Raw genomic sequence first — 27,367 nt, forward strand, 5'->3', positions numbered from 1 at the left:
ATTTTAAAATACAGGGTTTAATGTAAACATAACAGTCCCATACTGATATCTATCAGGGGAACTTTCATTGCTTTTGTATAAGTTTGAGATTTCTATATAGCCACTAAGTGTGTCTCTTCTATGCCTAATATCATTATTTTAGAAAATATTTTCTCAGATTCTTGAACTGTAATATGAGATATTGAATTAAGTTGTAATGTTTACTTTAATTGCTGTTTGAGAATATCTGCCTGTCTGCCTATCTATCTATCCATCCATCTATCATATACTTACCTGTAGTTAATTATTTAGGAATAGGATGCATTAATTCCTGAAAGCAGAACATTCTTCCATGTGATTACTCCCTTGCTTCCCACTCAACATGAGCCTATGTTCAAGAAAGGTGAGTTATGCTAGGTTATACAAGAGAGACAGAGAAAATACCAATTCTCTTCTGTCTCACTTTATTCCAAAAGTAAACACTATGCACCATTTATGACTCATTGGACGTCTACTGCATGTTAGACATCATCTAAGAAATGTACATACATTACTTTTAATTCACAAAATAATTCCATGTTTATTTAACAATGATTCATATGTACGTACTCAAGACTCTGAACTGAACTGATTAAATGGCAAATCCAGGCTAACCTATTATCGCTTCAATTTTTTTTTCAAAAAGTTTTTAGTGAATACCTATTATGTATTAAACTTTCCCCTAGGCACAATACTATACTAAAAATTTGTACGTGTAAATTCATAAAAATTATTTATCTCAGCTGTCCTTTAAAGATAAATTTATTTATTATAAACAATTGTTAAAAATTACCCAAATTATTTTGAGCTGAAGCCACCTGAAATATCTGCATTAAATTTTAATGTAGTTCATTTCAAGGGATAAACATTCATTTTATATAAGCAGTTTAAAAATTAAGGCAAATGATTTTAAAATAATAATATATATGCAAAATGTTTTTCATGTTAGTTCCTCCTGGATGATGACTTCGCTGTCCCCTGCTTTCTACTAGGTTCCTACGAAAAATAGAGATTGAGAAAATTACAACCAAGTCTTTGGAGGTTATCCAGCAGGACATTGTCCATCAACTGCATCAGCTTGTGTGCCCAGAGCTCAGACTCTTTCTTTCCTCCCAATTCTGTAATTAGAAGTAAGGTCTACTGTTTGCCTGGCCATATCTCAAATTAAGGTATTAAAAAGGAGAATCGCCAAGCGTGGAGGCCCAGGCCTACAATCTCAGTACTTTGGGAGTCTGAGGTGGGAGAATCACATGAGCCCAGGATTTTGAGACCAGCCTGGGCAACATAGACAGATCTCAGCTGTACGAATAATTTGAAAATTAGTCGGGTGGTGTTGTGCATGCCTATAGTTCCAGCTACTTGGGAGGGTGATGTTGGGAGGACCACCGGACCCGGGAGGTTGAGGCTGCAATGAGCTGCAGCTGCCCCACTGCACTCCTGCCTGGGTGACAGGGAGATACTGTTTCAAAACCAGAAAAAAAAAAAAAGAAAGATTATTCCTATATAGTAAGAGATATTCATTAAAAATGTGGTCTTACTCTTGATTAACTCAAGAAATGCAACAATCTTAACAATGATAGTCTGCTTTGAAGTACGTTTTTCTCCAATGCAATAATCCAAACCAGGTGTCCCAAATATTTATTCTTATTATTCCAAGGAAAAATAATTTTAACACCACCATCCCATAAAACTGTTGTATAGATCTTAAATAGGAAAAAATATGCAAATTACTTACCATAATTGAATAATGTATAAAAGAATGTAGCTACTACTATTATTTTAATAATAATAATATTACAATAATAATGGAAAACATTTCTAACGAAAATTTGATTAATAGCAGAAGTAATTTTGAAATCTCTAAATCAGAAAATTTATAAAAAGTTGATGTATTTCAAGGTAATTTAAGTTGGTGCTCTAACTTATGGCTAACCAGATACAGAGCAACTGTTTTCAGTGTAGCCTGTAGAAATAAAGAAGAAAAATATAAAGTTCAAATTTCTCATCTCCAAAGGTTCTCCTCTGTGTCTAACCTGTATGAAGAAAACAATGGATTAACCAACTGGGGAGAAGAGTGAGCCCCAGAGAGAATCAGCTGAGAAGGACAAACGATTCTGTCTCATTCTGGCCTCCATTTAGATATCCCTTTATTGCTGACATAAACTGGAAAAGTTGTTCAGTAAAATTTATAGGCATCTCTGTCTTGTGCTTGGAGACTTGGGAACTGCTTATTTTTTGTTTTGTTTAGTTTTATTATTGTTTCTATAATGTGCCACAATATTTGCCACAAGGAAAGATTAGTGAAAGCGTAACACCACAGCTTTATAAACACCTGTTAATTAATTCACTTAACTTCTCTTCATTGAATGCTATGATTATCTGTATTTGGTGATTCATCATATTAGAGCTCAGTAAAAGAGACACATCAAGGAAACATTTAAAAATAAAAATTATACTTTACAGACAAGCAAATGCTGAGAGATTTTGTCACCACCAGGCCTGCCCTAAAAGAGCTCCTGAAGGAAGCGCTAAACATGGAAAGGAACGACCAATACCAGCCGCTGCAAAATCACGCCAAAATGTAAAGACCATCGAGACTAGGAAGAAACTGCATGAACTAACAAGCAAAATAACCAGCTAACATCATAATGACAGGATCAAATTCACACATAACAATATTAACTTTAAATGTAAATGGACTAAATGCTCCAATTAAAAGACACAGACTGGCAAATTGGATAGAGTCAAGACCCATCAGTGTGCTGTATTCAGGAAACCCATCTCACGTGCAGAGACACACATAGGCTCAAAACAAAAGGATAGAGGAAGATCTACCAAGCAAATGGAAAACAAAAAAAGGCAGGGGTTGCAATCCTAGTCTCTGATAAAACAGACTTTAAACCAACAAAGATCAAAAGAGATGAAGAAGGCCATTACATAATGGTGAAGGGATCAATTCAACAAGAAGAGCTAACTATCCTAAATATATATGTACCCAATACAGGAGCACCCAGATTCATAAAGCAAGTCCTGAGCGACCTACAAAGAGACTTAGACTCCCACACATTAATAGTGGGAGACTTTAACACCCAACTGTCAACATTAGACAGATCAACGAGACAGAAAGTCAACAAGGATACCCAGGAATTGAACTCAGCTCTGCACCAAGCGGACCTAATAGACATCTACAGAACTCTCCACCCCAAATCAACAGAGTATACATTTTTTTCAGCACCACACCACACCTATTCCAAAATTGACCACATAGTTGGAAGTAAAGCTCTCCTCGGCAAATGTAAAAGAACAGAAATTATAACAAACTATCTCTCAGACCACAGTGCAATCAAACTAGAACTCAGGATTAAGAATCCCACTCAAAACTGCTCAACTACATGGAAACTGAACAACCTGCTCCTGAATGACTACTGGGTACATAACGAAATGAAGGCAGAAATAAAGATGTTCTTTGAAACCAACGAGAACAAAGACACAACATACCAGAATCTCTGGGACACATTCAAAGCAGTGTGTAGAGGGAAATTTATAGCACTAAATGCCCACAAGAGAAAGCAGGGAAGATCCAAAATTGACACCCTAACATCACAATTGAAAGAACCAGGAAAGCAAGAGCAAACACATTCAAAAGCTAGCAGAAGGCAAGAAATAACTAAAATCAGACCAGAACTGAAGGAAATAGAGACAAAAAAGCCCTTCAAAAAATTAATGAATCCAGGAGCTGGTTTTTTGAAAGGATCAACAAAATTGGTAGACCACTAGCAAGACTAATAAAGAAAAAAAGAGAGAAGAATCAAATAGACGCAATAAAAAATGATAAACGGGATATCACCACTGATCCCACAGAAATACAAACTACCATCAGAGAATACTACAAACACCTCTACGCAAATAAACTAGAACATCTAGAAGAAATGGATAAATTCCTTGACATGTACACCCTCCCAAGACTAAACCAGGAAGAAGTTGAATCTCTGAATAGACCAATAACAGGATCTGAAATTGTGGCAATAATCAATAGCTTACCAACCAAAAAGAGTCCAGGACCAGATGGATTCACAGCCGAATTCTACCAGAGGTACAAGGAGGAACTGGTACCATTCCTTCTGAAACTATTCCAATCAATAGAAAAAGAGGGAATCCTCCCTAACTCATTTTATGAGGCCAGCATCATCCTGATACCAAAGCTGGGCAGAGACACAACCAAAAAAGAGAATTTTAGACCAATATCCTTGATGAACATTGATGCAAAAATCCTCAATAAAATACTGGCAAACCAAATCCAGCAGCACATCAAAAAGCTTATCCACCATGATCAAGTGGGCTTCATCCCTGGGATGCAAGGCTGTTTCAATATACACAAATCAATAAATGTAATCCAGCATATAAACAGAACCAAAGACAAAAACCCCATGATTATCTCAATAGATGCAGAAAAGGCCTTTGACAAAATTCAACAACAATTCATGCTAAAAACTCTCAATAAATGAGGTATTGATGGGACGTATCTCAAAATAATAAGAGCTATCTATGACAAACCCACAGCCAATATCATACTGAATGGGCAAAAACTGGAAGCATTCCCTTTGAAAACTGGCACAAGACAGGGATGCCCTCTCTCACCACTCCTATTCAACATAGTGTTGGAAGTTCTGGCCAGGGCAATTAGTCAGGAGAAGAAAATAAAGGGTATTCAATTAGGAAAAGAGGAAGTCAAACCGTCCCTGCTTGCAGACGACATGATTGTATATCTAGAAAACCCCATTGTCTCAGCCCAAAATCTCCTTAAGCTGATAAGCAACTTCAGCAAAGTCTCAGGATACAAAATCAATGTACAAAAATCACAAGCATTCTTATACACCAACAACAGACAAACAGACAGCCAAATCATGAGTGAACTCCCATTCACAATTGCTTCAAAGAGAATAAAATACCTAGGAATCCAACTTACAAGGGATGTGAAGGACCTCTTCAAGGAGAACTACAAACCACTGCTCAATGAAATAAAAGAGGATACAAACAAATGGAAGAACATTCCATGTTCATGGGTAGGAAGAATCAATATCATGAAAATGGCCATACTGCCCAAGGTAATTTATAGATTCAATGCCATCCCCATCAAGCTACCAATGACTTTCTTCACGGAATTGGAAAAAACTACTTTAAAGTTCATATGGAACCAAAATGAGCCCACATGGCCAAGTCAATCCTAAGCCAAAAGAACAAAGCTGGAGGCATCACACTACCTGACTTCAAACTATACTACAAAGCTACAGTAACCAAAACAGCATGGTACTGTTATCAAAACACAGATATAGATCAATGGAACAGAACAGTGCCCTCAGAAATAACGCCGCATATCTACAACTATCTGATCTTTGACAAACCTGAGAAAAACAAGCAATGGGGAAAGGATTCCCTATTTAATAAATGGTGCTGGGAAAACTGGCTAACCATATGTAGAAAGCTGAAACTGGATCCCTTCCTTACACCTTATACAAAAATCAATTCAAGATGGATTAAAGACTTAAACGTTAGACCTAAAACCATAAAAACCCTAGAAGAAAACCTAGGCATTCCCATTCAGGACATAGGCATGGGCAAGGACTTCACGTCTAAAACACCAAAAGCAATGGCAACCAAAGCCAAAATTGACAAATGGGATCTCATTAAACTAAAGAGCTTCTGCACAGCAAAAGAAACTACCATCAGAGTGAACAGGCAACCTACAAAATGGGAGAAAATTTTCGCAACCTACTCATCTGACAAAGGGCTAATATCCAGAATCTACAATGAACTCAAACAAATTTACAAAAAAAAAACCCATCAAAAAGTGGGCAAAGGACATGAACAGACACTTCTCAAAAGAAGACATTTATGCAGCCAAAAAACACATGAAAAAATGCTCACCATCACTGGCCATCAGAGAAATGCAAATCAAAACCACAATGAGATACCATCTCACACCAGTTAGAATGGCAATCATTAAAAAGTCAGGAAACAACAGGTGCTGGAGAGGATGTGGAGAAATAGGAACACTTTTACACTGTTGGTTGGACTGTAAAGTAGTTCAACCATTGTGGAAGTCAGTGTGGCGATTCCTCAGGGATCTAGAACTGGAAATACCATTTTACCCAGCCATCCCATTACTGGGTATATACCCAAAGGACTATAAATCATGCTGCTATAAATACACATGCACATATATGTTTATTGCAGCATTATTCACAATAGCAAAGACTTGGAACCAACCCAAATTTCCAACAATGATAGATTGGATTAAGAAAATGTGGCACATATACACCATGGAATACTATGCAGCCATAAAAAATGATGAGTTCACGTCCTTTGTAGGGACATGGATGAAATTGGAAACCATCATTCTCAGTAAACTATCGCAAGAACAAAAAACCAAACACCGCATATTCTCACTCATAGGTGGGAATTGAACAATGAGATCACATGGACACAGGAAGGGGAACATCACATTCTGAGGACTGTTGTGGGGTGGGGGGAGGGGGGAGGGATAGCATTGGGAGATATACCTAATGCTAGATGACGAGTTAGTGGGTGCAGCTCACCAGCATGGCACATGTATACATATGTAACTAACCTGCACATTGTGCACATGTACCCTAAAACTTAAAGTACAATAATAATAAACTTAAAAAAATTATAAATAATACCATATGAACTTATTTTGCTAATTTTATATAATTTTAATTCAGGTCTCATTAAACATTTACCAATATACCTTGCTAATTTTATATAATTTTAATTCAGGTATCATTAAACATTTACCAATAGATATGTGATAGAATAGTTTTTGAAGTCGTAACAAGTGAGTTTCTTTTTCCCTATTAATTTGCATTCTGACTGTCACTAGTAAACTAGATATTTTAAGTCTCTCATAAGTAAATCAGTAGCTTCGTTCACAGGCTCTTGTTATATTGTCCACCTGCTGAATTATTATCAAATATAGATCAGAGTTTAAACAATATTTTTTCTCCAAGTCAACATTTCTTAGTTATACATAGGTTTCTAACACTCTAGATGTTTAATGAATGTCTGCAGAAACAAGCACGTTAAAGTTATTTAAAATCACCTGAACTAAAGATCAAAGAAAGTATAAAAATATTTCTCCTTTTCCATAAAAATCCATGTCCTAATGTTAGAAATCATTTGTTGTAACTGCATATGATGTTTCATTTTTATTTGTTTTAATGTTTATACACATATTCAATACTTAATTCGTATAAATAAGCCAGGGAAATAATAACATTTTTAGAAGCTTCAATGTATTAGTTAGTCATAGTGATCAGTCACCAATCGAAGTAAAAATACTGAACTAAGCTATATACGTATTTATTTTTTCTTAGTTTTATTAGAAAATAAAGGCTTACTTTTTTTTTTTTGAGACAGAGTCTCACTCTGTCACCAGGCTGGAGTGCAGTGGCGTTATCTCGGCTCACTGCAACCTTGACGTCCCGGGTTCAAGCTATTCTCCTGCCTCAGCCTTCCTAGTAGCTAGGAGTACAGGCACGTGCCACCACGCCCAGCTAATTTTTGTATTTTTAGTAGACACAGGGTTTCACCATTTTGGCCAGGATGGTCTCAATCTCTTGACCTCGTGATCCACCCACCTAGGCCTCCCAAAGTGCTAGGATTACAGGTGTTATCCACTGCGCCCGGCCTAAAGATTTACTTCTTAAAACATATAGGAAAATAATGCCATATTAAATTATCTGGTTCAATAAAATTAGTCTTAAAATTGGTCTAACTTGTGGGTTTATTATTTGAAGCAAACAAGGTTGATTAACACATTAATTGTCTTAAACAGTGATTTGATTATTTGCAAGAGTAATGAATTTCTAGAGAGTGAACAAATAATTTTGAGTGAATTAAAACAAACTCAGAGAAGACTTAAACACAAGAATTAGTGAAGAAACTCACAGAGCAGAAACATTTTATATGACTATTAACACTAGAAAAATGTCATTACATCAGAAAAAATGAGTAAAACATGTAGAATAAAAGCTGGCTTTAAAAATTGGATATCAGCCTTCCATTATACTAAAATATATAATTTAATAAAATTAATTACTTAAAACTGAAAAACTGTAAGAGTAAACGTTTAATACTTGATGCTAATGCATTAACATGTTCTTCTAACTCTTGATACAATTTTGTGTCAAGAAGTTCACATCAAATTAATTTGTGTTCATACTATTTGATAATTATTTTTTCTTTTTTTTTTTTTCTTTTTTGAGACGGAGTCTCGCTCTGTCGCCCAGGCTGGAGTGCAGTGGTGCGATCTCAGCTCACTGCATGCTCCACCTCCTGGCCTCACGCCATTCTCTCGCCTCAGCCTCCCAAGTAGCTGGGACTGCAGGCGTCCGCCACCACGACCGGCTAATTTTTTGTATTTTTAGTAGAGACAGGGTTTCACCGTGTTAGCCAGGTTGACTTTGATCTCCTGACCTCATGATCTGCCCGCCTTGGCCTCCCAAAGTGCTGGGATTACAGGCATGAGCCACCGCACCTGGCTGAGAACTTTTTTTGCTAAGTAACCATATCTGAGAAGTATTCGTGTAGATGCCCTGGGGGAAAACATACTTTAAAAATCAAATATATATATCTGGTCTCAAGAAAACATAATATTTAAAAAATTAAAAATCATATTATCCAAAAGACAGTAAAAATGTGGCACAGTAAACATCATTTAGCCTTGTGCCTACATAGATAATAGAGTACATATATATGTACTAAATATATATATTTATATATACACACACACACATATATATATATATAAATAAAATGAACTCGGTTTTGAATATTCGGATAACTGGGATGAATTATTTTTCTCAGAGTATTCATTTAAATTGGCCAATGCTCATTTAATACCCACTACTTGCCAGTCTTGTTCAAAAGATGAAAACTGCAAAGTACCCTAAACTTTGTCTCAAGCAAGGTATTGATCAATAGTAATGTAGATGTAAAATTAAAAATGAAAGGACAAAGTAATTTGCAAAGTATTTTAAAATAATTATTCGAATTCAATTAACCTACTTGCAGACAAGTTACTAAGCAACATTTTTCAGATTTTTGAAATAGCAAACACGATGATTGAATTTCGCCTTTTGGTATGTTCTAGAAAGTTTTGTTTGATTCTGCACAGTGTAGCAGTAAGCTAGTGGTTTTGAATAGATAATGAACAATGAGAACATACCTCTCATCTTTTGCAAGGACTAGCCTTTGTAGTATGTATACATGCACACACAAACATGCATGTATATGTTTATGTCTATAATCTTTATTGATAATCTTTAAAGATTACTACAGAATATGCATAGATTGTATTTGAATATTTACAGATTTTATTTAAAAGGCTGGCATATAAATGCAGGCTGAGAAGTATTTCATTAACCATTTTGCCTCTAGAGGATTTAAGAATAATGACAAATAAAAAACAAATACTGTCATTTATTTGCTATAATTGATGCAACCACTTTCTCTATCTAATAATATAAATGTTTTTCTTGCCAAGTAGAGTAAACCTCATGTAGATCCATTTTAAGTACACCTAGTTCATTTTTATGCATTTTATAACAAATGTACATTTTGTGGAGACAACTGGTCATCTATGGGGAAGATGGTTTATTGTACTTTCTTCTGAGTCATGACATTCATTGGACTACATCCAACATATATATAATTTTTTAATACAAGGTATTCTGGATCCTTTCACAGACATAGATATTGCTAGGTGGCGAACTTTTCTGGAGATATCCATAGATATTACCATTTTTACCAAATATATGGACATTAAATGAATTAAAGCTTTGACCCCAGACAACAAGATTCTTTAATTAGGGTGTAATTGTTAACTAGTCCTGTGTATTTTGGTGAAGTACAGTGTAGCAAGAGTAATTTTTATATTGTAGTCTAAATTTTCAGCATCTCACCATCTGTTTGGGGGTCCATATCTCCAAAAACACTCATAATGTGCATTTATATAGATTTCAGATTTAGTTATGAAATGTGTAGTTATTATCTGTGAAATAATATAAACCTAAAGATAATGGAAAATGAAATAAGTAAAATTTAAAGACATGTCATATTGTATATCCCATGTGCCTGGCACTCTGTGAATAATTAAATTTTGTACTAATCATGGACACCATGTTGCCTATAGTAACTAAATTGCTTTTTTTTCAGTTGTTTAAGAAAATTATGCAAAAGTTTCCAACTTTATTAATTTAGGCTCTTTTATTTCATAATCTAAATAAATATTTTTACCTAATAACCATAAACCATCCATATGAAAAACATAAAAAAAATTAGGTTTGAAGTTATCAAAGTAGGAAATCATATTACAAATGAAAACATGTATTATGTGAAGACTGAGGTAGTGTGTTTTTAATCACTTTATCATAATTCATCATAATTCAAAAAAGTCAATACTCAGTTAAACGAATTGCCTGGATCCTTACATTCTGTTGTACACATGGCTTACATTCAAGACAAAGTTATCTGCTAACTTTTAGTACCTGTAAAAACTACCCTAAATCATGTAAACCCATTTACTTGTGTACATATTTAAATAAATTCTGTTTGGCTGGCAATCAGATCATGTATTTGAATTGCTGCTAATGCTCACACACAGAATATTTCAGGGTTCATTTCTTTCTTTCTTTTCCACTTAAAAATGATCTTACCCAGTGTACCAGACTGAAAATTATACTTCAAATTCAGATTTCCCACACTGCAGATGTTTTTCCTTTTTATGTTCATAATTACTATGATGAACAGTGAATTATTGACAAGATTGCTTGAAGAATATTCATAGAAAGGATTCAACTAGGTCTCTCACCTTATCCATAGAGAAGTCACCACCATATTAAATAATAAAATTAATTTAGTCAACAAATATACCAATATTCTGAACATCTATTGTATTCCAGACACCTCTAATTTAATATATTGATTTCTGCAACACTAAATAATGTGATTTTGCATGTACTGTTATATTCATAAGAAAGACAAGAAAATTAAAGTTATAAGACAGACGTGTATATCTGTGCAATGGAAATAGTTGAAGCAAAAACCATCTATAAACTGAGATGCCTCTGTAGCTGTTTCATTTACAGAGACTTCTGGGGTGGTTAGAAAAAAGTTAATTTAAGTTTTAAGATTGTTATTTTCTTTATATATTTATCTTGTTTACACAGTAATGCTCAAGAAAAATTCATACCTAAACAGCCTTCATATTTTTGATAAAATTGATGAAATTCTAACCAGAAAAAGTAAAATAAGTTAAAAAAAATACTTAAAAGGAGGGAAAATATGATGAGCAATTCTATTTTTCCCCAATCAAATAATATAAACTATCTCAATTTAAATTTAATCGCTTACTTTTTTTAAGTTATAATAAATAACACACCAGAATAAAGATTAATAACATTCTATAAAATATATGAAAAGAAAACTTCTATGATTAATACTATAGAATGAGTGATTATGTAATACCAATATCCACAATGTGTTTTAATTAAATGATATTAACATTTCATATTGTAGAATGTTTAGTTGTTGCTTAGTTAACTCAGCAATAGAAATATTTAAAATAAAGTATTATTTTTCCAGAGGGTTAGGAATTTGTTTATGAGAATATTTTTATTCCATAATGCAGTTAATAAATACAATTTAGTTTATAGCTTGCAAGAATTAGTTTAGTCAGTGCATAATAAATTTAGTATTACCTAATTTAATCAGTTCATGGTAAATTTAGTACCTGTGTTTTTCTTTAAGCAGTAATCAGATAGATGGACCAAACAACAATCCGAATCAGTATCAAGGAAGTTCAATTCATCATATTTCATGAGCTCTGAATTATCTTTTGATTAAAATAGTAATACCCACGATTATATGTCATACATAATAAATATATATGATATATACATATACACATATATATCATATATATACATATATATACAGGGTTTACATTCAAAGACACATGCCAATCCAAGCACCATTATATTAATTATTTTAACATCCTGTTAGGTGTCTAAAATGCTGGCTATGTCTAAATAATTTAATATATTTTTATACCATTATGAGTGTTCTTTTGGAGTTTGCTAGTGAAATTGTTAAGATAATAAGTATTGTTAGGGCCATTTTAAATGGCTTATATATGCAAATAATGTTTTCTGTATTACTAGATAAATTTTGAGAAATGTGACAAGTTTAAAGCAAATGTCTACTTTGCACTTTAGACTTTATTCTTCTGTTGATATACCTTTTGAGCAATGTTTCCTAAGCTTGGCTCAAGAATAGAACTTCTTGGGGATCTTTTAACGATCCTGATGATGAGGCAACATCCTAGGCCAATTAAGCCAGAAGTAGTGGGTTTGAGGCCCGTTTATTAGTATTTTTTAAAGCTCTATGGGAAATTGCTGTGTGCAGCCAATGTCAGAGAACTGTACTGTAAAGGTATAGAAATCTTGCGATAAATCGCAAATGCCATACTATTACAACTTTATGTGTACTAATAGGACATTTAAACAGATTGGAATTTGTAAATATAATATTTAACTGTCTCTGATCAATCAATATAATTTTTACGATAAAATAATTTTAATTCGAGATCTTTTCAGTCTTTTTCTGCTTATCATGACTTAGGGCTTTAAGGAATTTATCTATAAAAAGAAAGCTAAACATAAAACTAAGAAAATTAAGATTTCATGAGAAAACAAGAAATAGTCTTTCTTATATACCCATATTATATTCATACTGAAGGTATACTTTATACTGACTTTTCAAATAATTTATTTATGTTCTTAGAGTTTCACCAAAACTGGTTGGAAGCATGCTGCTTAAAGTTTTAAATTGCAATTATACAGAAAATGAACTTATGTAGGTTGAATTCTCTCAATTCTTCATCATAATCAGTGAAGAAGACATGCATATACCAAGGAAGGGTAGCCAAGAAGAAAGGAAGCTTTTTTTTTTCAATATTCTAATTATACCCACATGATTATTTGATTCAAAACATAAAAAAGTGTGGAATAAAAAGTATGTATTATTTCCTGGGCATTAATTTATTAAATTATCAAGCCAAAACTAATAGTGCCCTTTGGGTCAACAGGCCATTTAAGCATTTAGTTAAATTTATATGAGTACATTGCCTGAAAGATAATTGTAATCGTATAAAATGATTCAGTTCAATGATTCCAGTGTGGCATAAAGATAATGAATCTTTTGTATCATTCATCCTGGGAATATTAACATTATCGAGTCCTATGACTGCTAATGAGCTTTTTGCTAGGAAAAAGAATCAGTTACACAGAGAGATATTTTGATCATTATAAACACGATATTTTAAAAAGTAATTAGTATGCTTGTGAGTAAATAGCAGAATTAGAATTGGCTTTGATCATAAGGAAGCTGAATATTGCAAGCATCATAATCATACTGTGAAAATTAATCCGTTAATAAAACTAGAAAAGTTATAGAAGTTTTAAATAAAGTACAGTTAGGAAGACTTTGAAATATTGTCAGAGACAGAGGACATGTGTCAAATTTGAATACAATAATTTGCTTTATATATAGGATGTTCCCCTGTAGTTATGGCACATAGGTTAGAATATTTGCAATGAAAAAATGCACCTTTTGACAAAGAGAAGTAGAAAGTCTGGAATTTGCAGCTCCAGAAACCTAAAAGTATCATAAGAGGAAAATATAAACATAAAAATGTATCTAAATGATGGAACAAAATTTATCTGCGTATCCTTCTCTGCCCTCACCAATTTAGATTTCATTGTTAGCAATTAATGACTAATGAAGATAAATAATCCCTATGAGTTTGAAGTCATGCAAATCTGAGTAGACAAACTCTGATATGTTAAGAATAGTTTAAAAAAGGGGGAAAAAAAGAACAACACAATACAAAGAAACCAAAAAAAAAAAAAAACCACCAACAAATAAGGAATAGTTTAATAGGCCGGGCATGGCAGCTCATATTTGTAATCCCAGTGTTTTGGGAGTCTAAGTGGAAAGGTTCACTTGTGGCCTGAGTTTGCTTCAAGTCTGGACAACTTAGTAAGATACTGTCTCTACAAAAATAAAAAAAATGAAAAAACTAGCCAGGCGTGGTGGCATGCACCTGTAGTCCCAACTGCTAGGGAGGCTGATTCAAAAGGATACTTGAGCCCAGGAGTTCAAGGCTGCAATGACCTAAAATTGCACCATTGCATTCCAGCCTGGGCTGGATATTTTTATATCCAGTGTGTGAACTATATCTCAAAAGGTGAAACACAATGCATTCAAAAAGATAAGTGTAGACACATGATATGTGGCCTATATATTTTTAGTGGCATAACAATTTAGTTTTATGTAACTTGCTTATGAACATGATACATATTCATATTATGCATTTGATTCAGAGGATTAAATGTATTTAGAATAGCTTTGGAGAAACTGATTGTTTAAAGAACTTTTTGTCATTGGTTTTGTCTGCAAAGAAATATGAACTTGAATTTCCATGTTAGATATCTGATAAAGAGTGAATGTAAAATATATTATAATACACTGCCAGGTGGCAATTCAAACCTTTCCAAGTGTGTGAGATAATGCAATAAAGGAAATAAAAAGTGATATTCAGTGTAAGTGAAATTATATTATACTGAATGAGAATCTCCTTTTAAGATGATTTGCAATTGTGATGATATTTTTCTCATCTAGAAAAAGGAGAGTCAGCTAAGTATTAGGAGTAACAAGGGTACATTCTCTATTTTAAAAGATTCATGTAATTTTAAAATTAAATTTTATACAGTTCTTACAATGTTAGTATTAGATTTTTTTTTTTTTTGGCTATCTTGGATACGTACAGTTGTACACCAGGTAAAGTTGTTTCAGTCAAGGATGGACCACATATACTAAGGTGGTCCTATAAGATAATAATAGAGCTGGAAAATTCCTGTCTCTTAGTGGTGGTAGTCATGGTAATGTAGTAGTGCAATGCATTAGTCACGTGCTTGTGGTGATGATGGTGAAAACAAACCTACTGCTCTGCCAGTCATATAAAAAATATAAGCAAATATAATTATGTGCTACTTTATAATAAAAGATTATGTTATTGATTTGTGTATTTACTATACTATGTTTTTAATCATTATTTTAGATTGTATTCTTTCTACTTCTTAAAAAAGATTTAACTGTGAAACAGCCTCAGGTAGGCCTTTCAGAAGGTATTCCAGAAGAAGGCATTATTATCATAGGAGATAACAGCTCCGTGTGTGTTATTTCCTCTGAAGACCTTTCTGTGGGACAAAATGTGGAGGTGAAGGGCAGTGATATTGATGATCTTGACACTGTGTAGGCATAGACTAATATGTGTGTTCGTATCTTAGTTTTTAACAAGAAAGTTTAGAAACTACAAACGAAAATAAATTTTTAAAAATTTTTATAAAATCTTGTATAGTAAGGATATAAAGGAAAAAGCTTCTATAATAAGGATATAAAGCAAGAACATATTTTTTACGGTTGTGGAATGTTTTTGTGTTTTAACCTAAGTGTTATTACAGAAAAGTCAAAGAGTTAAAACCATTAAAAAGTAAATAAACCTAAAATGTTATGGTGAGTTAATTTATCATTGAAAAAATAAAATATATTTTTAGTAAATGTAGTGTAGCCTAAGTGTACAGTGTTTATAAAGTGTACACTGTTTATAAAGTGTACAGTGTTTGTAAAGCATACAATAGTGTAACATCCTAGGCCTCCACATTCACTCAGCACTCAATCACTGACTCACCCAGAGCAACTTTCACTCCTGCAAATTCTATTTGTGGCAAGTGCCCTATACAGTGTACCATTTTAAGTCTTTTAAACTGTATTTTTACCGTACCTTTTCCTGTTTAAATATATTAAAATACTTACCATGTGATACAGTTGTCTCCAGTATTCAGTACAGTAGTACCTCATACAGGTTTGTAGCCTAGGAGCAATAGGCTATAGCATTTAGTCTAGGTGTGTAGGAGGCTATCCCATTTAGGTTTCTGTAAGCACACTCTGTGATGTTCACACAATAACAAAATTGCCTAATGATACATTTCTCAGAATGTATCCTCATAATTAAGTGACACTTAACTATATCATTCTAAAGATTGCTGAATGTGTTTCCTCCACAAAATCAAGAATTTTTGAGTGGAATCTATTCTTATTCTTTAGCAAGGTAAAAATAAAAATATAAGAATATGAAATTATAATTTTAGAGTGTTTTGCTTTTGCTGCTTTCTCACATTCCAGGGAAAGCTAATTTGCTTTTCTGTGCAGAGATTGACACATAAGATGAAATGTAATTTTCTAACTGTATTTCCAACTAAACAATAAGAGTGGCATTTTATTTCTGTGAATATCAATTCTGAAAGGAGAAAATTCTGCATAATGTATGTGTGTGGTTTTAAATATAATTGATTTTCACTCCATTCTTTTCGCTGAGATAATGAACTTTAAAGCACAAATTTTGTTTGGCCATATTAAAACAGATTAATTATCTCAGATAACAATGCATATTTGAAGGTATGCAAAATAAATTTAAGATGAGTTTGATTAAACATACTTCTTAAAAATAAAAGTATTTATTTTTCAAAAAGTAATTAAAAGAAGCAGTAATATCATAGGGCGACTCTTATAAAAAGTACTATTTTAATAAACAGACAAAAATAAATAGAAGGCGTGAGGAAAGTTACAGCAGGAATCTTATTAGTTGTATTGGTTCTGTTACAATGAAATTTGCAGAAAAGTTGTCAAGAGCACAAAGGGTAAAAAACTTGAGAAAGAATAACTTTAGAGAGAAGTTACTATGGTTTCTGTCAGATGTGACAGTATTTTTTTTTAAAGTGAATACAGAGGAAAATAAATATTTTGCCTTGCCAATTTTGTGCAGAGTGCCAACTTTTATGACAAACTAAAAATGTGATCCAGGGTGAAATCTCATAAATGAGATTCTGGAGGCAAGTTTGAATATCACTGATGCCTGATAGCTAATTAATTAAATTGCAAGTGGTTGAGAGAATTTAAAGTTCCCTCAAAACATTAACTTCAAAAGTTTCACAAGAAATTGTCACAATATCTAAATTAAGCATATTTGCTGAGATCATTTTTATTAGTTATTCAGTTTTCATAAATAAATATCCAATATCTCATTCCTGTTCTTAGATTAGATTTTTGTATATTCTACTCATTCCTGCTTAAGACATTATATCCCATTATTATTTCTTCATTCATTAAAGTAACCAGTAAATTCAAAATTGCAAAAAAAAATACTTTGGAAGAGACTAATTCAACTCAGATATTAGAAAAAAGTAAACTGGTAAACTTCTCTTTTTTTACTTATATCTGTCTGTGGTTAGATTTCTAGCTTTAAGATTGTTTAATTCATGTTTAGATGCAGAAGGATAGTCAAGCTGATTAAAATTTTGAGTCAATAACTTTAACTTTTACTTTTCATTTAAGTAATTTTAAATGTATTAAATGGTTCAGATGTTGTAAAGCCAGTTGTATTTGTTATAGAATTTCAGTTTTCCACATTTTGAGTTGTGCATCATCCTGAAGGCTAAGAGTAATTGATTACCATGGTCAATGTCCAAAATTGATCTAATCAGGGCGGAATGGTGCTACATTCAAAGGAGATTTCATTTCTTCTTTGAACTCATGAATGATGATATAATCTGAATGTTATTTATAATCCTTTTCAAAAAAACAAAATTCAACAAATTTATCTTAGAATTTCATTTTACGAAAATGGTATTTTATTTATACAAACTCGTATGCTTTCTTTAGGCAATTACAATTACATTTTAAATACATTTTAGTATAGCTTAGAATATGTAGTAAGTAAATATAAAGCAATAAATAGTTTTACTTTGATGTGATCATTTCACACTTGTGTGTATAGAATATTAATGTACATTTAGAGTGGTTAAACATGTTTTTAAAACTATTTTTGAATACTGGTTGTAAATATGTGGAAGGTAAAGAATACTTATTCTCTATATTTCTTATTCTCTGTGTTTCCTAGAGACTACCATTTTGTCATGTAAATAAATATTGTTTTTAAAAATTTGCGACTGTTGGTAGTTTTTAACTGTAAGAACTCAGTACTTTAAGAATATTAATTATTCATTATATCTGATGTGAAATATTTCCTCAAGTTTTTATCTGTAAATGTTTATTTTTACTTTTCAAACTACTGAAATATGTAAAAGGAAATGTGTAAAAGGAAATATATAAAAGTAAACATTGAGCACAATACAGCATTTCCAGAGATAGCAAATTTTATTTTATTCTGCATTTTCAGACATTTATTCTTTTATGCATACAAACATATATAAATATATACACACTTACACACACATATATATTCAACATAATTTTTCATAGCTTGCCTTTTTCACTCAAAAAAGTGTGGCTATCTTTTTATGTCCATAAATATAAATCTATATCAGTGCTTACAATACAATAAAAAAGTTTAATCATATTATTTATACCAAATGTATTTAATCAAATAATTTTGCTAAATATGTATGTTATGTACTTTCAATTTGATAACTATAAACTTATGGATATATATCTTTGCGTCCAGTCTTTCAATGTTTTATGAAAATACATTTCTAAAATTTGAATTGCTGAATCAAAGGTAATGTCATTAAATTTATTAGACATATATTCAAAAGGAGTATTTCTAAAAGGCTGTACAAATTTATATACACGTGGACATTGTATATAATTCTCAACACCCTCACACTCAAAAACCTTGTGTATTATAATTTATTTTCTTCTTTCAAGACATAATAGAATAAATATCAATTTAATTTTAATTTATGTGATCGACAATGAAGTTATGCATTATTTTCATTTTTTTCACTTGTGTGTTTATTTTAAATTTGTTATTGATACCATTCATGTCACTGCAATTTTTAATTGGTATTCAATTGCATTATATTATTTATTAGAAGTCATCATGTAGAAATTTTTCAACATTTTATTATGAAAATTTCAAATGTGCAGTGAAAGCCAGTATGGTGACTCATGCCTGTAATCTCAGCAATTTGGGAGGCCAAGGCAGGAGGATTGCTTGAGTCCAGGAGTTCAAGACCAGCCTGGGAAAAATAGTGAGACCCCAGTCTCTACAAAAAAAAAAAAAAAAAAAAATAGCTGGGCGTGGTCGGCCACACGTTTAGTCCCAACTACTCAGGAAACTAAGGTGGGAGACTAGCTTGAGCCTGGGAAATTGAGGCCGCAGTGAGTCATGATTGTGCCACTGAACTCCAGCCTGTGTGACAGAGCAAGACCCTGTCTCAAAAAAAAAAAAAAAAAAAGGGGGCAGTGAATTTAAAGGTCTTTTACAATGAACATCATTGATCTACCACCTAGATTCTAACACTAATATTTATTTAAACTTGTGGCACAAACCAATCCATATTTCCTTCATCCTATCCATATATTATTCTACCTTATTTTTGGATGCAATTTAAAATACTTTGCAGGAATCAGCGTACTTTCGCTTAAATACCTTATTATTACTATCATTAACTAGAGTTCAAATTTATTTATTTTAATATAAATTTACATATAATAAAATGCACAAACCCTAAGTGTACATTCCAAATTTTGACAAATATATACACATGTATAACCCACACTTTGATATTTTAGTACTCATGTGGATAGTTTGTATTTCATGGCTTTACTTTTCCCTTTTCTCTTTTGAACTCTTTAATGTGTTTCCATGTGAATTTTTAAACGTAATTAATTGTGTGAATTTTCCCCTTTATGTATTCTGGGTTTTGAGTCTTCCCTAGAATTGCCCGCACATCAACATTGTAAAATTACTTATTATTAGTCTTCTGGCATCTAATTCAAATGTGATCGGAAGTTGAATGAAATTCCTCCTGTTTTATAGCAAAGTTGAGAGAAATAATGAATAATTACCAACATCAACTCCCTCCCATATTTAAAAAACAGGGCAGAACAAACACATTGTTCATGACTATTAATCAAAACAGAGCTAATTCCAACCAAACTATGTAAGAGAAAACTGGAAATCTCTTGGTATTTGTTGAGAGGAGACTTTGAGGACATAATAAGTCAGTATTCCTATTTTTTCCGCATCTATTGCTTAAAAAGTACAATTTGAAAATAATTCACATATAAGTACCTGAAAAGAAAAAAAAAGTCATTCAAATCAAGGAAAATCATCTAAAACATGAACAAAGATAAAGTTTGCAGGTAACATTCTGTATGACAATTTTTCTACTTGCTGTTTGAAACAAACAAAAAAAAATGAGCAGTTTTATTTTTAAATGTGAAAAATCAAGGAAGTACCCCAAACAATCATAACCTGCTAGTATAATTTATACAACAGGTTATGCTCAGAAATTTCTTTGAAAGCACTGAGGGGAAAAAGGAATAGAAACCTAAAATGTTTTTGTCTTATTTAAAAGATTTTTCATAGTGCTCATTAAGAAAGCTCTGGGGTTTACAAAAAACAGATAATAAAGCTCAAGTTTAAAATGAACAGAAGAGTATTTATGTAGGAACTCTTCAATGTGATATGTATTATAAAGTGTTTCCACGTTAATGTATTAAGCTTCTATTATTTTCATTTCAAAATAGATTGCCTTCTCAGGTAACAGGGGGTTCAAAGAAATATTAATAAATGGAATTATAAAACTATCTTTCTTCAGAAAAAATGTAAGCAATTTATGAAGGCAAATTGTAGTTTTCATTCACCAAAGTTAGGACCTCATACACCTACAGAGATATTATCCCAATTGACAAATGACCATCATTCACTTCTAAATCTCAAGTCCATGGTCCATTACTCTGTGAATCTTTTTTGTTTTTGAATATAGTTAGAATTCACCTCTCTTTCCTTGGTGATCCACTTACCCATTGCCAATTACACTAGGATTCCTGTAGCTCTAAGTTATATGCATGTGTTTATTTGTCTGTCTCTTTCAAATGGGCTGTGAGCCTCTAAAGCAGGAAGTGGTGTATCATTCTGTTATTTGAACTTTAGAGTCTTGAATGCTACTTTTTCTTTGAATAGATAAGTGACTTAAATACAGGAATGGAAAAGAAGATTATTTAGAGTATTTGTATCAAGTGTATCCACATTTCTGAATCTCAGTTACTATCACCCTAAACCCAATCAAAACCATCCCTTACCGAACCTGCTTCAATGCTTACAATCAGTCTCCTACTTTACCTTAGTCATTCTCCTAAATATTTGAGTGGAGCAAAGGCTACTCTGACAGACTGTTAGGACAACAAATGTGAATTAAAACTGTCTTAGGCAAACTTAAAAGTGTGTGACGCCATGGAGTTATCACTTCAAAAAGGCTTCCCTGTCTCTTCCCTACAATGGGCCTTCACACATTATTCTGTATCACATCACTCTTTCATTCAGATATTTACAACCTGTGCTTCCCCTGTTGACTTGTGTGAAGAAGAGTTTACTGCCTGCTTAACCACAAACTGCAAATGTCACAAAAATAGTTTTTGTCTTTTTTATTTAATATACAAAACATGAGCACAAGTACCACAAAGGCCAGCATTTAGAATGTTTTTGTTTATTCATGTGTTCTTGCTTCCAAGAACAGTGTCTGGCATATTTCAAAGCTCAATAAATATTTGTGGAAAGAATGGATAAATATTTTTCCATAGCCTAAGATGCATGTGGAGAAAACATTTGTGGAATTATACATTATTTAATTCATTAATGTTTATGTTTATTTAAAAGCCTCAACTAATCAAATTTAGTAAAAAATTAAATTTCATGAGCAAAACGTGTTTTTATAACTCAACTTGAGCTTGTGTTATACATTTTTACATGTATTACATGTGTTTCTATTATAACCCAATAACTTTAATGATGAGAGTTCTAAACTATATTTTCACATTTATAATTTATACTAGTAGACATACTTTTGTGTACATCTTGTTGAATCAGTGACTCACTACTTAATTTTAAGTTTTGGAGGAATGGAAAATATAAAACATTGACAAGATACTTTAAATTGTTGAACTTCCCCAAGAAACGTAATTATATCCTTAAAAATATCCATTCAATTTGATAACAAAATTATGCATCCACACTGCGAAAGACCCAGACCAGTGAGAAATTAGATATCTGGATGTTTTTGTCATGCTTTGTTACATAGGCTGTAACAATAAAGCTATTTTTATTTTCTTCATACCAACATTATAAGCCCACTATGAAAGCAAAATACAACAGATAAATAGGTATTTGTGTTTAATTAACCAAAAATTTGAAACTAATTATATGTTTTGATATTTCTATTTACAAAGTTTAAAAACTGCCACTATTTCCCACAACTTTATTCTCAAAGTTGGCATGTTATTACTTTTAATTGGTCAAGAAAGAAAAATGTCTCACACTTGACATTTTCCCACATATTCACTTCTTGAAACAGCTGCAGTTTTACTAATCTGTGTTTCGAGAAAAATTAACAATCAGTTCTATTTTTATTCATGGAGAAATTCATTTTGAGCTATTATTCCATCTTAGATCTCTAGTATTTGATAGGCTTACAGTGGAAAAGGTTAATATTGTCTCCTGGATAGAATTAGCATCCATCAGATGCATTGACTGGACCCATTTCTTATTATCGATATTTCGAGATATTCACAAAAATCACTGCAAGAGGCAGAATAAACTGTTCTCTTATTGGTGCTGGTATCTCTGTGGGGGAAAAAAAAGCATAACTGACTGTAGCCATGGGGATTCAGACAATTGTATGGGGACTGATAAGAGGGATTTATACAAGGTTTCATATTTCTAATCTCATATGGTTTCTTTGTAGACATTATTAGACTTATTGTTTTGCTATTGTTATAATTTTTTCCAGATGAAAAGATATGGCTAATGTATGTTCCTATGGAATTAAAACTACTCTCAAATTAACCTTAATGTATTTAATCTTAATGTATTTAGGCTATGCTTGAAAGGAAAGCACTAATAAACTTGCTTCCATGAAACAATATAAATGCCCCTATGTAAGCTACCTAATTTTAAACTGGAGTATGAATCTATAAATTCTGCATTACTTAACTTTAGTATTCATAATAAGCAATGTGTATTTAGATATATTTTGAATCTATCACGATACATAAATGATAGTTTTAAAAGGAAAAATAACTCATATAAAGAAATAGACATGGAAACTAAGTGACATGACTTGTACTAAAATCCCAGTATCATTATTTTCTTTGCAAAACAGATATACTGACGGCTTACCTGAAACAATAGGGAAAGGAATTCCATAGAATAGCCCATGAGGGTAGATAGTACTACCAAGAAAATTGCCACTTTTGTTTTGATTACTATGTGTCCTATATATATCTTTGTCAAAGTCATATTTTAGAAACAAATTTCATGCAACTAACATAATTATATAACTACTAAAAATTTTTATGTTTTAATTTTGAAATCAGAGGTACAATTTCAATACACAGTACTTATTCTCCTGATTGGGATTTGGCGGTACCACAAAATGCACATAAATTACCAGGAACTTGTTTTCGTGTTCATGAGGGGACATTATGCTTTCATCATTTGCATTTCTGAGTACCTCCCTATGTTGTTGTATAGCTTTCATTTGCTTGAGAATAAGGATGGAGGGAATATAAAGATGATGTCAGAGATAATACTTAATAGTTGACATTTAATTTAGGATTATATAAGAATATAAGAGCCATCCTTATCCATGAGGTATGTTACATATATTGAAGGAATAACAATGAGGAGAAAACTCTTGCCCATAGTCCAGGAGTCTGGGATGAGGTTCTTCTTGAAGGTTTACTTGAATCACTAGGGGCTCAGCTATAATTACTTAGCAATGCAACAGGTCAGGGAGAAAAGGCCCTATGTTGTAGCCTTTTGGAACCACCCTGGGTTCCAGAGTTACAACAGGACTCAGAATTTACCAAGAGGCTGATGGGAGAACTGTATGAAGTCAGAGGTCTTTGCACAAAAGGTTAGGAATCACTACCTGCTATCCCCAGATGAAGGAAAATGAAATTATAGCGAGAGCTCATAAGTGACAGGTGCAGTGGAAGCTGAGATGAACCTTCCACTTGATCAAGATCACTTGATCACATGATCACTTTTACATTCTTTCTAAGCTGAGAGACTCACACTCGATACAGAATCAGCAGTGATCACTAGCAGATGTCAACAGCACATAACCAATTCTGTGTCAACAGCACATAACCAATTCTTTGGAAACCGTAGAAATCTGAGGACATAGCCCTCAAGGTATTTGTTTGTTTGCTTCCCCTACCACCATGAAACCTTATAAAATAAGTTCCATTTATCCCCCCAACCCCTCCCCTATGAATAGGCACTATCTTAAGGAGACAAAAACTAAGAAGGAAAGGTGTCTGGGAGACTAAACATTTTTACCTAGAAGACACTGAAAGTCTACTGGACTAAATTTTTATCTGAATAAACATTTCATATTTTTTAATGCTAAAAATGGGTAGGATCTTCTAAATTTAATAGAAACATAAAATTTATATTTTTCTGAACATCTAGTAATAAGAGCTGTTCTTTTAAACCTGCTATAAACAAGAGAGTTTGAATCATTAAGTTCACAAAGATGGATCAAGGACCAGGGGCATCTACAAGTCAATGAAGTAAGAGAAAAAGATAATACAAAGTCTTGGACCTGACGGTTGGGATAGCAAGATGAAGAACATAACCTCTGTGAATCTTCTGGATCAGCCAATAGAGATAAATGTGGGCCCACACTCACATAAAAATAAACAAGCAAAGGAAGAAATCCTCTGGGTCCATGTGTTTCCAAATGGAGAGTCCAGAAGAGATATACAGTTTACCGTTGAACAACATGGTTTGAACTAGGCAGATCCATTTATATGCAGATTTTTTTCAATAATTACAGTTGGCCATCACTATACGTGGGTTCCTCATTCACATTCATCTGCCAAAATCAGCTAGAAAAATAGTATTTGCAGGAAGCTAAATCCGCATATATGGAAGGCCAACATTTTGTGTCCATGATTTCCACAAGGCTGACTGCGGGACTTGAGTATGCATGGATTTTGGTATATGCAGGCAGTCCTGAACCCAATCCCCTGAGGATACTGAGGGATGATTGTATAGATATAGATATATAAATATAGATATAGATATGTACACCACACACCTGTTCTAAGTGATGCATGTATTAGTACATTCAATTTAAGTGATGACCCTAACTCATACTATTACTACTCCCTTTGATGACAGTTGTGGAAAATGAGGCAAAGAGGTTAAATAATACATTCAAGGATAAAGAGTTAGTAAGTGACAGAGCGAAAATTTGAACCGAGATAGTTTGTCTCCAGCTACTGTGTCCTGACTGCCATAACACTATTTCTCTTGCTCCAGATTTTGGTCCAATGGACAATGTACTGGAAAGCCTGTAGTTTACTCAAGTATGGAACAGAAACCAGGATGTAATTTCCACAAAGGAGCTCTGAGAAACAGCTGAGATATAATTTAAAATTTCTCTGAAATAAAGTATGTTGGCAAATGGAGTAAAAAAGGTATATATGAATTATGTTTTTGGTGAGCTATCCAGATCATTCTGCTGCATGTAGGCAACACATCAATGCAGATATTGTGTGATTACTTGGTTCATATGCTTTGTTCGATTGGCTATAATCCAGGTGATGCTGGATGGTATAAATATTGGTTAAAAATCGTTGAATTATATCTTCAAGAAGTAGCCTAAAGTTATTCTCTCTGTGTGTGCCCTTAGAAAATCCAAAACTCATTGAAAATAGTGTATCAGTTTTCCTGATAAAAGAGAAAAAAAGAAGGAATTACTAAATACCTGGAGAGAAAAGTTTTAGTTTTTTTTTTTTTTTTTTTTTTTTTTTTGGGTGGGTGGGGAGGAGAGTCTTCTCAATAACAGAAATCTATTACTACCACCCTGTGGTAGAAAATTTTGCATTTAGCAGTGAGGACTTAAAAATAGAGTTTTTTTGTTTGTTTGTTTGTTTGTTTTGTTTTGTTTTGTTTTGTTTTTGTTTTGACAAGGTTTTGTTCTGTTGCCAGGTTTAGAGTGCAGTGGCCGGATCACAGCTCACTGCAGCCTTGACTTCCCAGGCTCAAATGATCCTCCCACCTCAGCTTCCTGAGCAGCTGGGACTACAGGTGCATGCCACCATGTCCAGTTAACTTTTTTATTTCAGTTGAGACAGGGTTTTACCATGTTGCCCATGCTGGTTTCGAACTACTGAGCTCAAGTGATCTGCCCGCCTTGACCTCCCAAAGTATTGGGATTACAGGTGTAAGCCACTGCGCTTGGCCATTTTTGCCAGTCTATGATGATTTCAATACCTTCCACCTGAATGGAAGCTGCACAGATACCAGCTTTCAAGGAACCTAAATAAGGTCTTGGATAACGTTGATATTAGCCGCAGTCATGACAGATTATTCTTGAGTGGAGGGTCCTTCCTTTGATCCTGTGTGCTGTTATAGAAGCCTCCAGACTTCTGAAGTGACCTTGCATTGAGATGCTGGTAGAAAGATGAAGAGAAATAAATCATTATTTGATGCAAGACTACAATTGAAAATAATATATGCATGTAGCTAATACTTTCCAATGTACAGTTTGGGGGTGTCTATCTATTCATTCATCAGTAATTTCCTAGTAAAAGCCTGCACTGTCAGTACTGTACTTAGTACTGGGAGTACACTGGGAATGGCTAAAGGTGGTTCCTGCTTTCTTGTAGCTTACTGTGAACTCTTTGAATTATGATACTTAAGAGTGTTCCTCATTTATTGTTCCATGGAACATTACTCTGGGCAAGGCTAATCGTTTAGCCTTCACAAAAATCTCAATGCTCAAATGAAGGTAGGAAATGCTGTTTCTTGGCTCACTCTTAGAGATTAATCGTGCGTATTAGTAATTTAAAGCACAGGAGAGCCCTACAATTAACAAGCCTGTCTAACCAGCATTTTTTTCTCAAACTTATTTGAGCATGAATCATTTTTAAAAATATTATAACTGCTTATATATTATTAGGTAAAATACCAGTTTGGGATGCAATGGTCTCTAATATAATGTTCATATGCATTAGTATATTTTGAACTTCTGATCCTTTGTGAATCTGTATCAAATTTGAGTTGCTTCAGTTCTCTGGCTTCAGCAGAAGTGCATCATTCTAATGATGTTCTTGAAGGACTATCATTTCCCTAATTGATGACTTTGTTCTGTTAGAACTACTGAAA

The 27,367-nt window shown here is 32.9% G+C and overlaps 1 protein-coding gene and 1 long non-coding RNA gene across 10 annotated transcripts in view; one reads left to right on the plus strand and one right to left on the minus strand.

The window, feature by feature from the left end:
* LOC129144276 (protein eyes shut homolog) overlaps positions 1-27,367 on the plus strand; it is a 378,386-nt gene that overhangs the window by 75,736 nt on the left and 275,283 nt on the right. The window lies entirely within an intron of this gene.
* Positions 26,303-27,367, minus strand: part of LOC129144277 (uncharacterized) — a 39,186-nt gene continuing 38,121 nt past the window's right edge. For all 3 annotated transcript variants that reach the window (XR_008548552.1, XR_008548550.1, XR_008548551.1), the window contains exon 3: positions 26,303-26,652. This is a non-coding gene — a long non-coding RNA (uncharacterized LOC129144277). The remainder of the gene's footprint in view (positions 26,653-27,367) is intronic.

This window comes from Pan troglodytes, chromosome 5 (assembly GCF_028858775.2).
Source record: "Pan troglodytes isolate AG18354 chromosome 5, NHGRI_mPanTro3-v2.0_pri, whole genome shotgun sequence".
NCBI lineage: Eukaryota > Metazoa > Chordata > Mammalia > Primates > Hominidae > Pan > Pan troglodytes.